This window comes from Cyprinus carpio, chromosome A21, assembly GCF_018340385.1.
Source record: "Cyprinus carpio isolate SPL01 chromosome A21, ASM1834038v1, whole genome shotgun sequence".
NCBI lineage: Eukaryota > Metazoa > Chordata > Actinopteri > Cypriniformes > Cyprinidae > Cyprinus > Cyprinus carpio.
In genome coordinates, this window is record NC_056592.1 from 4,489,618 (window position 1) to 4,503,957 (window position 14,340).

Sequence of the window (14,340 nt, forward strand, 5' to 3'; positions counted from 1 at the left end):
AGCCAGAACCATCTCTAGTTTCTACAGAGAGAGAGAGGAAGGCACTTTTACATTTGAGGACACTGAAATTGTGACTTTATAAATGGCAAATAATAAGGAATAGAGAATGAGGTTCAATACAGTAGTTCTAATATATAAACTAACAATAAATACTTCTATAGCATTGATTAATCTTAATGTTAACATTTACTAATTCATTTTTAAAATCAAAAGTTAATGCACTGTGAACACACATTATTTTATTTTTTACAACGATGAATAAATGCTGTAAACACATTGTTAGTTTGTTAACTGTTAATGAATGAGACCTCATTATAAAGTGTTAGTAGGATATGTTTAGAACAGCATACTACTATACTACTCACATTATTTTTGCAGTCTGTAGTATGTATAGTGTAGCACAGATTTTCTGTGTGCATTGGTGAGCTAAAATAATCCATTAAAAAAACAAACATATTCTGAACATGAACATGCAATTTATTATGCACACTACTGTTTTATCCTTACATACTGCCAGGGTTATTATAGTTAATTAAAATCAAAATATTTATTTAAAATAACAATCAAATGGGTTTTAGTTTACTAATAACAATAACTTAGAAGTACTAAACTCAAATTAAATTTAACTAAAGTGAATAAATAAAAATTTATAAAACCTATATAGACCTATTAAAAATGCACTAATAAAAAGGAAAAAACAACAACAACCATATTACTAAACCTTCAATTAATGTTTCAGAGCCTGTGATGTGTGAGCTTGACTACTGCTTTTAATTAAACTATTAGTGAGTCTTTGAACCAATAAGCTGTTTTGGCAAATGCTCTACAGTTTCCTGTCGTTTGAAGTAGGATGTGTCCCGAGGGTGTGTGTGTGTGTGTGTCTGACCTGCTCAAGGAGCTCCACTCTGTTTTTAAGGATCTGAACTTCTTCGGTAACATTTGCCACCAATCCCAAACCTCCACCTTTAAGAACAAAGGACATACACACAGAATTTAGAGATGGACCACACACTGACATTCAGACTTAATTAAAACCTCTAATGCAGTGCACAACTCTAGTTTTGATGTTTTAAGATCCAGGCTTTGAACATTAATGCATTTATTCAAACACTCAAACTGACTGGGAGCTTTTGTAAGACTTCCAGAAAGCACTGTTGTTTTACGTTATATTTCTGCATGTTCTCTGCTTTCATGAATCCATGATTAATATCCAAAGCAGACCAAACAGCACAGATGAATAAAAAGACAGACATAAATTGAAATAGAAAGAGAGAAAATGAAATGAGTGGAGGGGGTGATAAAGGGGGAAAGTTTGAGGTTTGGCAAGAATATGATGTGAATATTTTGATATGCACTTTCAAATGTCTGAGACCACTAGTGAAAAATTTTGTTCTTTGTATTTATTTATTTAGTTATTGGAAAAATACAAACTTCATTAACAGCATAGAAAATTTCAACTAATTAAATTATTTTATTGATTTTATATTTACTAAAAAAATAATGCTTTTGTTCATTAAATTATTTTAGTAGATAATGTATTTAGTATTTTATTAAATTATTTATTTAAACATTTTATTGCATTTTTTACTTTATTTTATTTATTTTAAATGATTTGTTTATAGGAAATAATGCAATTTATTTAATTATTAGATTATTTTATTTATTTATTTTATTCTATTTATTAATGTATTTAATTTTTTTATTTGTTAAATATACATTTTTTTTTAAATAATATTGCTTTAAAAACAGCAGCACTCAAGGTGACATTAACAAACCTGATGATCAAAATCAGATAATTCAGTGTGAATTGTCTTAAAGAACATCTTGTGCTTCAGTGAAAACAGGAACATCTGACTGTAAAGTGTTGCGTCAGTAATTTGCTTATTGTGACCTAGAAAGAGTACAAAATCTGAAACATTTCCTCATGTTATGTCATGTTTCTGTGCTTAAAATGATTAACTTTGTATATTTCCAGGTTAAAAAAAAAAAAAAAAAAAACTGTTCTCAGACTTTTGCACCCCACTCTGCATGAAATCAGGTCATATTTCATCACAAGTGTTAGTAAAAGAATAACCGTTGACTGTGATTGGTTGTTTTGTAAATGGATGTGATTGAGACCCAATCATTTTAGAGCTTAGGCCGGTAAGTCCCACCCCTTGGCAGTTACTCTGTAAGTTTTGAGCTCTAACAGTCTAAAAACTAGTCAATGGGTCGCACACAACCACACACACACACACACACACACATACTCTCACAGCGTTTGATTCAGCTGCTTCAGCAGAAACACACTGACAAACTGAAACTCAGGCAATCTGTCCCAGATGTGTGGTGTTATGAAGACACGTGGGAGCGAGTGAGAGCCACTGTGTGTGTGTGTGTGTGTGATTTTTGTGAGGGAACGCAGTGACCCCCAGCAGTCTGAGTTCGATAGATCTGGAATGTGAGCTTTGGATCGAGCCAAAACCAAAACGGGGACAACAGCTACAAATTGTGTCTGGCGGTGGCCTCTGCATGCAAAATCACCATCATCATACAACTAAACATTCAACTTCCCATTCTTCTATCTGATGACACTAATGTAGTTATAAACTCAATGTTTCAGGGGATTTAAGCCCCATAAACTCAACAGAGCATCAGACTAATCTAATGACTAATGACTAATGATCTCTCTCTTTCTCTCTCTCTCTCCATTGGTCTCCGTTCCTTTAGATTTAAACAAATTTACTTAAAGAGAAAGAATCTTTTTTTTTTCATTTAAAATACTGTCTTATTTCAGTTAAATGTGCAAAATCAGCAAGTTCAGTCCAACAATGGACGGAAAACTATAAATTATAGTTTTCAGTCCATTGTTGGACTGAACTTTCTGATTTTGCACATTTAACTGAAATAAGTATTTTATAATATATATTTTCAAACATGCACACACTGAATATGCAACTACACACTTCGCCTTTAGCATTTATTTAAATACCTTAAATAATTAAAAAAATAATCTGGTATTAGCCAACACTGCATGAATAACAACACTGCATGCATAAATAAATAAACATATAAATAAATAAAAATAAAGTTTTATTAAATAATTTTTATTCTTTCATTTTAATTTCTTTAATTCTTTCATTCATTTAATTTAATGTTTACATAAATTTGATAATTTTTTAATAATTTAATTTCTTTTTTTCTTCTTTTTTTTACTGCAACAGTAATTAGCAAATTAAATATTTGTTGTAAACTGAAAAAAAATCATCTTACACCTTGAGGGTTTTTGAAAGTATTCTGTTATTAGCTACAAGTGTCATCCAAAAATAAAAAAGCTTACACATTATTTTATTAAATAATTAAATAATTATTATTTGTATTTTTAAATTTTTGCATTTATCTTATATTAATTTTTTATTTTATTTTTTCCGTGTAGTAACAGTAACTGTTGCAAATAACATAGTTAATGTAAACCATTCTAACTATAGTAAATGTTTGTAAAAGTACTCCTCTTGTTGGTCAGTAAAACCGATGGCAGGTTTAGAGTAAATGGCTTTCACATTGAGGTTTGTTGAAAGTAATTTGGAATTGGTATTTTTTTTTTTTTTTTTTTTTTTATCTGTAGGAACAGTAACTGTAGCAGATAAAGTATTCGCTGTAGACTGTAGTTACCATGGTGAATGTGCACTGCTCTAGCTGGTGGTCAGTGAGGCTGATGACAGAGTAGAGTAATCTGATCTCACACCTTGAGTCCCAGCGGACGTCCCACAGACAGATGCTGATGTGTGAGTGTGTGACTCTAGGTCAAACTCAACAACACTAGTGTGGGAACAGAGAAACTAGTGCACAGGGTCACTTAGAGGATTTTCCTATGATAATAACATTAAGCGTTTCCCTAGAAACAAGGTTTTCAACAAACCTAGATTCACATTTCCATGACCTTACTACTAGCGTGGATTCAGACATTATTGCTGAGATTTGGAAATGTGCTGCTCTCTTGTGCAAACTCCAGGAATGTGTGTTTGAGCGCCGGCCAACAATCAAAACGAGTGGCGATTATTTTAGCCTGTTGCTAGGAAACGTGACTATATTGGGCCAGAGGAGATTCTGATCCTGCTGTTATTTTTAAATTGCAGACAGAAATGAAATAGTGTAGAGAGAAAAAATGAAATAACAAAGACAAGGAGAGGAGAGGAGCGAGACCCTGCCAACAGCCTTATAGACACAAGCTTGTTTTGGCAAAGCTGAGAGACAGAGGAGCAGAGAGAATGCTCAGCAGTTCTCACAGGGACTTCAGATGTTTCTCAGTTGAAAGAAACGTCACTATGCTGTCATCAGTAACATTCTGTTCTGCACAGCGTTGTTATAATAAAAAATAAGTTTAATATAAAACTAATAAATACATTTTTGCTAATTGAAATAAAGCTGAATTAAAATATAAATATTACGTGAAAAACAAAACTAAACTTTGACATCTCGTCTTGACAACTAACTGAAATATTTTTAAGTTACTGCTCTAAAATTACTAACTATAAATATATAAAAACTAAAACTGAACTAAAACTAACACTTAAAATAAATGAAACCTAAATCGTAATATTTAAAAAAAAGAGAGCGAGAGAGAGATAAACTAGGTTTAGTTGTTGTAGACTAACTAAAACTAAAACTGAAAGAAAAATAAATAGTAATATTATAATATTATAATATTATAATTATTATAATAATGACAAAAGCACATAACAAAATGATTACAAATTAAACTTTAAGTTCAAATGAAATCTTAAAATTAAATTAAAATTAATTACAAATATTAATGACTTTTAACAATAGTAAAATAATAAATAATATTAATATTAATAAAAAATAAAATATATAATTTTCAAGCAAAAGTGTAGTTGTCATAGTTACATTATTTTTTTATTATTTCTTTATTTTTATTTATGATATTTATAAATTTATAACAATTAAATATTTGTTTTATGTAATAAAATGTACTTTTTATTACAACATTTTATAATTAATTAAAATAACACATATAGATAAAATATTACAAATGTGTAAAAAAGGACTGTCAAAAAACTATTGTCAAGATCTGTTAAAGAAACATAATACAATCTGTGGAGTAATACTATGCTCTTAACAAGAAGCTCAATGAGAGACACTGCAGCCTGGGCTATTGTTTCTAAGGAAACCACATGCCACTGTTGAATGAGCTGCTGGATGTTCAGGTGGTTTGATATTGTGGTTTTGAGGTGGTTTTTCAGACAGATGTGGTGCAGGTTTGGTGGTTGGTCTGTATGTTGTTGCTGAGGTCACCAGTCACAGTGCACTATTACTCACGGTACGAGTTGAGAGTGGCATAGCGCGTACCAAAAGTAATAATGAACCGTGAGGCTGGTCAGGGCTCCACCTGCAGGGGGCGCTAGAGGGGAAACACACTGATATACTGCAGTACAAAAGCCCGCACTTACCCACAATCACACATTTCTGACACTGTAATGTATTACCACTTAATACCGTTTTTACTTTTGTGTTTTTGAGACCAACTTTTTTATGTACTAGTAATCTGAAGTTGTATGCAAGTTTAGAATTATCGTGTCTCTATTCATTTGAAAGCAGTATGTAAAAAGTGCTGGGATTTCCAGTGGATTTGTGAAGTATGCATCTGTGCATGTTTTTTCGGTTAATATTGCCCACAATGCCTTGTGCAATGGAAAAGCGGGAATCTGAGAGCGTCCTCTTCCCACACTTTCAGCTGCAGAAACGTGGTCAGGAATGTGGGCCAAAACTGCTACTGCCGTTTATAAATGTATGAACTTATGATGAATTATAGGCTAATGCATTCGATTCAGATTTATGCAAACAGGGATCTGTGGTATTATTACAATGTGTATAATGTGCATAAAATGTGTCCCAATGATCGCGTATGTAATTTATGTCCGGATACTGTCACAAACAAAGTATCTAAATGTAGTATGTATTAGTGCAACACATACAAGTTTGGAAAAACTTGTTTCATAGGCTTTAATGCTTTAAATTAAAATAATTAAAATATGAAATATATGTATTTAAATATAAATATAATTATACTTAATATATTTATGAATATATATTTAAATATAGTTAAACATAAAATAACAAAATAAAACAATAAATCTAATTAAAAATGAATTAATTATTAAAAATAAAATGTTATAATTAGACAAACTTGTTCTATAATCTTATGTTTTAATGCTTTAAAATAATTTAAATTTATATAAAAGGTATTTATATATCATTTAAATATATTGTAAAAAGTACAATAAAATAATAATAAATCTCATTCAAATGAATTCATTCGCAAAAAAATGAAATGTTATACTCTGAGTTTGTTAAGCCAGTGTGGATGATGGGTCTCTGCATCAGTATGTCTGCGGCTGATGATAATGTATACATGTCTTACCAGCATGGCTTCTGGATGAGCGATCGTCTGCTTTTGGAGCCCCGCTGGGCAGCGAGGAGGGAGCAGGAATTCTTGAACATGTTATTTCGTCTTCAGCCAGACTGAATCCGTCCTGACACACGCACCGATAACTCCCCACCGTATTCACACACTTCTGTGAGCAGCGATGACCTTCCTTACACTCATCCACATCTGGGAGAGAAAGACGTCTTTTGAAACTCTTTAAAAAATGTTATCATAAACTCTTTTTCCCATAAAGCCCATTTACGTTAGTACACAATTAAGCTTTTCATGACCACTTTCCACCCCTCCAAACCACATTTTCACAACTTTTCATAATTATATATTTATATTAACATATTTGTAGAATTGTGAAATTATTTGTAAAATTATAATATTTTCTATAATTAAAATAAAATTTTAAATTATATATATAAATAATTTTATAAAAAATAAAAAGTCCTGTTTTAATAATATTACATATATATATTACAAGAACCTAGCATAACATTAAATTAACATCAGTGTGTGTTTTTGAGTACCTGTTTGGCAGTATCGTCCCGTCCATCCTCTCGATTTGCACAAGACTGCTCACACAAGAACATAAACATACATTACACAAAACTAAACACAAAAGACAAAAAAGAAAGAAAAAAACAACAAAAAAAACACAGATACACATGCAGGTATAAATCCACATTCAGAGCTCATGTGAAGCAGTATGACATCCGTTTACCTTGGTTACAGTTGTGTGAATGCATGCGTCGCCATCCTGGACAGCATTCTGGGTAAATGTGTGAATTAGGAGCTGCTCTGCTCACCTGCCTGTAAGAAACCCTGTAGATTGTCCTGTAAAACATACAGTCCAGTGAAACGCTGATACATTATGCAGTATAATGTGTATGTTCACTTGTTTTTGTGTTCTTACTTGTACGTGCTACACAAGCGGTGGTTTTGGCACATGGTGATGTAGGGTTTGTGTACGGGCTGAAGAAACGACTCTGTGCTGTAAGACACACGACGACTCTGAGCATCTCCAACACACGCTCTCCTCCTGATACACACACACACACACACAATTATACACAAACAAACTCCTACACACAATACTGTACACACTTTAATTCACTATTGTCACTATAATATAGATTTTTCGCTTTTAAAGAAGACTTTTATGTTCACCAAGGCTGCATTTATTTGATCAAAAATATAGCAAAAAGAGTAATATTGTGAAATATCGTTACAATTTAAAATAACAGCTTTGTATTTGAATATATTCTAAAATCTAAATCATTCCTGTGATATGAATCTGAATTTTCAGCATCATTACTCCAGTCTTCAGTGTCACACGATCCTTCAGATATCATTCTAATATGCTGATTTGCTGCTCAACAAACATTTATTATTATTATCTATGTTGAAAACAGTTATGATTTATGAATATGATTAATATTCATGTGGAAACTGTGATTTTTTTTAAATTAATCTTGTATTTATATAAATTATATGTGACCCTGGACCACAAAACCAGTCCTAAGTGTCAATTTCTCAAAATTGAGATTTATACATCATCTGAAAGCTGAATACATACGCTTTCCATTGATGTAGGGTTTATTAGGATCTGACAATATTTGGCAGAGATACAAATATTTGAATATCTGGAATCTGAGGGTGCAAAAAAATCTAAATACTGAGAAAATTGCCTTTGAAGTTGTCCAAATGAAGTTGTTAGCAATGCATATTATTAATCAAAAATTAAGTTTTTATACATTTATGGTAGGAAATTTACTAAATATCTTTATGGAACATGATCTTTACCTACTTAATGATTTTTGGCATAAAAAGAAAAATCTATCATTTTGACCCATACAATGTTTTTTTGGCTATTGGTACAAATATACCCCAGCGACTTAAGACTGGTTCTGTGGTCCAGGGTCATATATTGTTTTTAATAAATAATATATAACTATAATAATAATATTTTAATTATTATGTGTTTATCTGTGTGTGCATGTTACATTAAATGTTGGGAAAGACAATTTGCATGGTTATTTTTGTATCAAAAACTTGCTGTCCATCAGTTCTAACTGGACATGACAGTCTGATGTAATTAGCTGATATTATATGCGTTGACCTTTAACCTCATATTCACCCCTGACCCCTGAGACCTTAGAGGGTGAGAATTGACATTCCCTGACACTGCAGACAAACTGTGTGTGTATTTACCCGCGGTGACCGTGAATCTGAGGCGTGCAGGTCACATGCAGGAGAAACAGAGAGGAGGAGAGCAGCACCGCCGTGTACATCTCTCTCTCTCTCTCTCTCTGTCTATCTGTCGCTCGCTCAGGTGTGTGTGTCCACCTCAGGTACCACCAACTCTGTCAGCTACCTGAGATAGATAGATAGATAGATAGATAGATAGATAGATAGATAGATAGATAGATAGATAGATAAATAGATAGATAGACAGACAGACAGACAGACCATCATAACATTATCTTCACAGTAATATATACATATATAATGTATAATATATTATATATAATAGAAAAATACATTTAAAATAATATATAATACTAACAATGATATATGATAATAATAAAATACATACACTATGTTATGACTCTTTTAAGCTGAAAATGAGCACATCAGAGCACAGTATTGTCCTCACCTCAGATCCGAGCACTTAACTAGTATTTAGGAAATGCTATTTATGCTGTAACAGCTGGATCCCATCATACATACAACACACAACTGTTCTTCAGACAGACATTAAGAATTAAAACATGCATTTATAACCATTCTCAAAAAGCACACAGTTATGACCCATTTCATGTTTAAACATGAGAGAGTGCATGCACTTTTAAAGGCACTAAAATCTGAGACAATTAATCATCATTTAAGAAGTGCATTTGTTACAGATCACAGTGGACTGAGTTGAATATGATTCTGAGAAATGTGTGTATACATAAATACACACATACTTGCACATACTTATATTTATAACGATTCAGATGATTTAAAACTAAGATCAATCAGATTGTAACTCACAATGCAACTAAAATTAGTGGTTTAATTTTCATTTGGGTGTAATGAAGACATGTGTTTCCATCTGTAATGTGAAGATTTCAGGTTATACAGGTATTAAATATTATTTTCATAAAAACATGTTATTAAAAACATGGCTTTGATTACTGAAACACACACATGCATGTACAAATCTCTATTTCAGACGAAAATGAAACTTCGCAAAGCCAACTATATTAAAAGTCATTTGTCTTGGTGAGTTGATCTGAACGTGCGCATGTACACACACGTGTTCTCTCATCTTGAACAGCTTACAGTAATCATTAGGTTATTGCTGCTTTAATGAGTTCAGGTTTAGTGCGGATCTCTGTGTTCCCCAAGGAGCTTTTGACAACAACTCTAAAGCCGCAGCTATTATTAATGAGTAAGAAGCACTTTAAATGAGCTCTCCTTTCATATTTTCTGGAGATTAAGTGTGTGTGTGTGTGTGTGTGTGTGAGGTACACAGAAAAAGCTGCTCGAGTGTGTGTGTGTGTGTGTTTGAGTAAGAAGCACTTTAAATGAGCTCTCCTTTCATATTTTCTGGAGATTAACGACCCATCTTACTCCTGTTCTGTGTTTAATGATTTTCCTGTATGTGGGATGGTAAAGTCTGCACTTCGTTTTTGGATTTACTTCAGGTAAAGTGCGAGTTAGTGAGCAAAACTTAGTGAGTTTATTCATAGAATTTAGAAAACTTTCCAAATGTGACTAACAAGACCCAATTAGAGATTTATAGACAGCTTTGTAAGACATCACTGCTCTCGATGTAAAGTTTGTTTTAAAGGTGGCGGCAAAATTTTAAGATACTAACTACATTTTGACTAAATGCTAAGGCAGAGTCAAATACAATCCCAGAAGTGCTCTTAATAGTATTAAATGTGTAGTGTACTTCAAATCTTTTTTAAAAAAAACTATACTTGCAGGTAATATATTGAAATAAAACACCACTTGAGTGTACTTAAAGTACACTTAGTTTTACTTTAAAATATATTTAAAATCATTATGTTTTAATAATGTTTTGTCATGCTTTAAAGAAGTACACTTGTTTTAACTATAGTTTTATTTGATTATTTAATATTACATTTAAAATAAATATATTTTAAATGTACTAAATTGCAACTACATCTTTGGAGATTTGTAATTACAAATAAAATTAAATAAAATATAATACATGACATAAAATTTAAATAGAAATTTTAGTCCTAATGATAAATGTTTGTCAGTACTTTTGACAGTACACTTCAAAGACAATAGAAGTTATTATGAAATGACAAAATATATGTACTTAAGTCAGTGACCTACTTATGTAAAAAAAAACACTCTTAAGTTTAAAAAAATAAAATAAAATGCAATTAAATGTCTAAAGACAATACATTTAGTTCACAAGTATATACTTTTAAAATGTATTTTCCCTAGTAAGTGGTTTTTTTAAAAGTATGCTAAAGTGTACATCTTTTACACACTGGTATCTAATACTTTAATCTAATTAAAAACCAGTATTTAACCAGTATTTGTGTTTATAAATCTGTTTTAATTTGAGCATTGATATTAGCTTAGCAACATGCTAACATAAAGGCAGCATAATTATCCTGCCTTCTTATCTAAGATACTCTAAGACAAAATTCCAAAAGAGAATCACATGTATCATTTGTAGATAAAACAATCCCAGAATGCACTGCAACAAGATCTCTGTGTGTGTGTGTGTGTGTGTGTGTGTGGGGGGGGGGGGGGTCCAATATGGCGGACGAATCATGTGAAATATTGGTTATGAATATACGTTTGTTGAGTTGTGTTGATGTGTGTGATTCCTCATTTCAGGTGTGTTACAGTGTTTCTGTATGTGCGTCTGATTGTATAATAGCAGATTTGTTAAGATAACGCTTTCCGCAGCACTGGTGAGGTTTGACATCTCAGCCTAAAGATTGTGGGTCAGATAGTGATTTCACATGTCTGCAGTCTGAGTTGGCCAGAGCGTCCAACACCATAATGAGGCGGTAAAGTGGTTTAGGACTTCTGGATGACTTTCATACAGATCTCCTGCCAAATGCTTAATGGTTTCTACAGGTCTGTACCTACAGGCTGGTTCAGTTACAGATGCTGTATATCTGTACAATTCTCCCAATTGTCTCCCACAATTCATCTGATCGCCGTCATGTGTAAACACTTACCACGTGTCGTATGTAAATGCTTCCAGATCTCTGACTCACACTGTCTGAGCAGCGGTGTGCGTAACACATTGTGCATTGTCGAAAAATAAACTCCGGTTTACATGCTCGCGGTTGTGCTGTTTTGCAGCAACACCAATTGATTTACAGTAAATGAGTCTCTCAAACAAGTTAAGGGATGTTAATTAGCTATTAAATAGTTAAAAGAGTAGTTCACCCAAAAATAAAAACTCAACCTCAGGTCATCAAAGATGTAGATGAGTTTGTTTTTTCATCCGATTTGGAGAAATTTAACATTCCATCACTTGCTCAGCAATGGATCCTCTGCAGTGAATGGGTGCCGTCAGAAGGAGAGTCCAAACAGCTGATAAAAACATCACAATAATCCACACCACTCCAGTCCATTAATTAATGGATGGATTTGTTTCTTACAAACACTCGACTTTTCACTTCACAAGTCGTTAATTGATGGTTGTGAGTGGTGTGGATTATTGTTATGTTTTTATCAGCTGTTTGGACTCTCCTTCTGACGGCACCCATTCACTTCAGAGGATCAATTGGTAGGCAAGCGATGTAATGCTACATTTCTCCAAATCGGTTCTGATGAAGAGACATCTTGGATGGACTGAAGATGAGTAAATTTCCATTTCTGGTAAAACTCCAAAATTAAAGAAAAATAAATAAATCACAACCACACACAACATTCTTATATTCCAAAAAAAAAAAAAAAAAAATCTTAAATCATGATAAATTCTCACTCTGTATATTTGTCTTGTTTTCCAGTACAAATATCTAAACATTCTTAAATCATTAGAAAATAACCTTATAATCAAAGAGAGCATTTTTTTCTTAATGTAAACAGAAAGTTACTATATATAAATATATATATATAGAAGAACAAATGATGTAAGTTGCAGATATTTTAGTTATTTTAAACATATATTCACCTAAGTTTTCATATTGACTCAAAAAAAAAAGTAGCAGTCTGTATAATTCTACATGTGTGTGTATATGATTACAAAGTGTACATTAAAAAAAAAGTAGCAGTCTGTATAATTCTACATGTGTGTGTATATGATTACAAAGTGTACATTTAAACAAAATTCCAAACCGCAAAAAACACCTCAAAATAAAGGAAAAACTCTGTATGTCAACACACACCGGCATTTAGATCCACATCACTGCATATAATTACAAATAATGGCACTAATTAGACGCAGAATCAGTTATGACTAATGGAGGGCCAGTGGTTAGTGTGTGTGCTTATATTTGGAATGGAATACTAGCATACTACTTAGTGTTCAGTATATACTGCATACTATTTCTTAAAAAGTTGAATGTGAAACAAATGCAATATATCATGCAATACGCATTTGTAATAGTAGTTTGCTTAATTGTTTCAAAAAGCAATTCTTCACACTGGAAACGGAAGATCGAGCACACTGCATTGTGGGATACAGTATTCTGCAGTGTGCATTTTGGTTATGCGAGTATTTTACTCAAACTATGCAGAGTATGCATGCTGCATAATTCAAATAATTAGAGTGGTATTTAATTCTGATCATGGTATGTAAGTACAGTATGCAGTCTGTCCGCTTTAACGGACCAGCAGGTGGCGCTGTTTCTCTATAACATTATATGCGACCATTCACAGATTCCAGTGTTGATCCAGTTCAGACTAATCTAATTAATTATAATTATAGTAACACACACATAATGACCTGTACTAATCTAAAGCATGCGCAAATAAATAATAATGAAGTGCATGATGCATGCATGAATTTGCATAAACCATTTAAAATAAAAATATGTGTACAATGACTCACTGGATCACTCCTGTCCACGAGATTAACCGCTCGTGCGTGGATGTAAAATGGGAAAGAAAGAGACTGTTCCCCCGGCGCGTCCCAAAAACAAAGTTTCCCACCAAACTCAGAGGACGGGGCTGGAATACTCTTATAAATAGTCCAAAAACACGCATGTGCCCAAACGCGCACTGGCACGAGACTCGCAGTTCTTGCGCGCGCCTCCCGTGGCTCGACTCTCCGTGTTTAGGAGTTTTTTGCACACTCAGTTCTCTCACAACTGTCAAAGCGTGCAGGGGGGTAACCACACCACTACTGCCACTCCTACACCGGGACGTCCCGGAGAAACACTCACGCAAGAGCTCACGGGAGACCCTCGCGCCGCGTGACGTCAGCGCTGCTGGAATTCAGCCGCAGCAGCTCAGTTTACCGGGTCACACACCCCGAGAAATACAGGGGAAAGTGAAAGAAAACAGAAAAAGGAGAAAAGCAATGAAACTTCAACCCTTTCTGGCCAATATACAGTAGCCTAGTTAAAAAAAATGCAAGACAAAAAAGTTTATATATTTGTGTGTGTGTGTGTGTGTGTGTGTGTGTGTGTGTGTGTGTAAACAACTGAATTTTATAAATTATAAAACATTGAAAAAAAGTTTTAAACGGCTTCCCCAAAAATCACACTAAAACACAAAACATTTTCTCTATTTATTTATTTATTAGCCTATATACAATTAATTTCCATAAGTTTTTTTATGTAAAGTTTTTTATTAAACGTTATTTAAGTGTTTCAAAAAAAACACACATATTGCACATTAATTTTACATCGTCCGTTTAAATAGGCTTGTTATGAAACTTAAGTGAAACACTTGGATTGTATATGAAC

At 32.9% G+C, this 14,340-nt stretch overlaps 1 pseudogene; it reads right to left on the reverse strand.

Annotated features, from left to right (window-relative positions):
• LOC109056740 overlaps positions 1-14,029 on the reverse strand; it is a 14,713-nt pseudogene extending 684 nt beyond the window's left edge.
• Between the last annotated feature and the right edge of the window lie 311 nt (positions 14,030-14,340).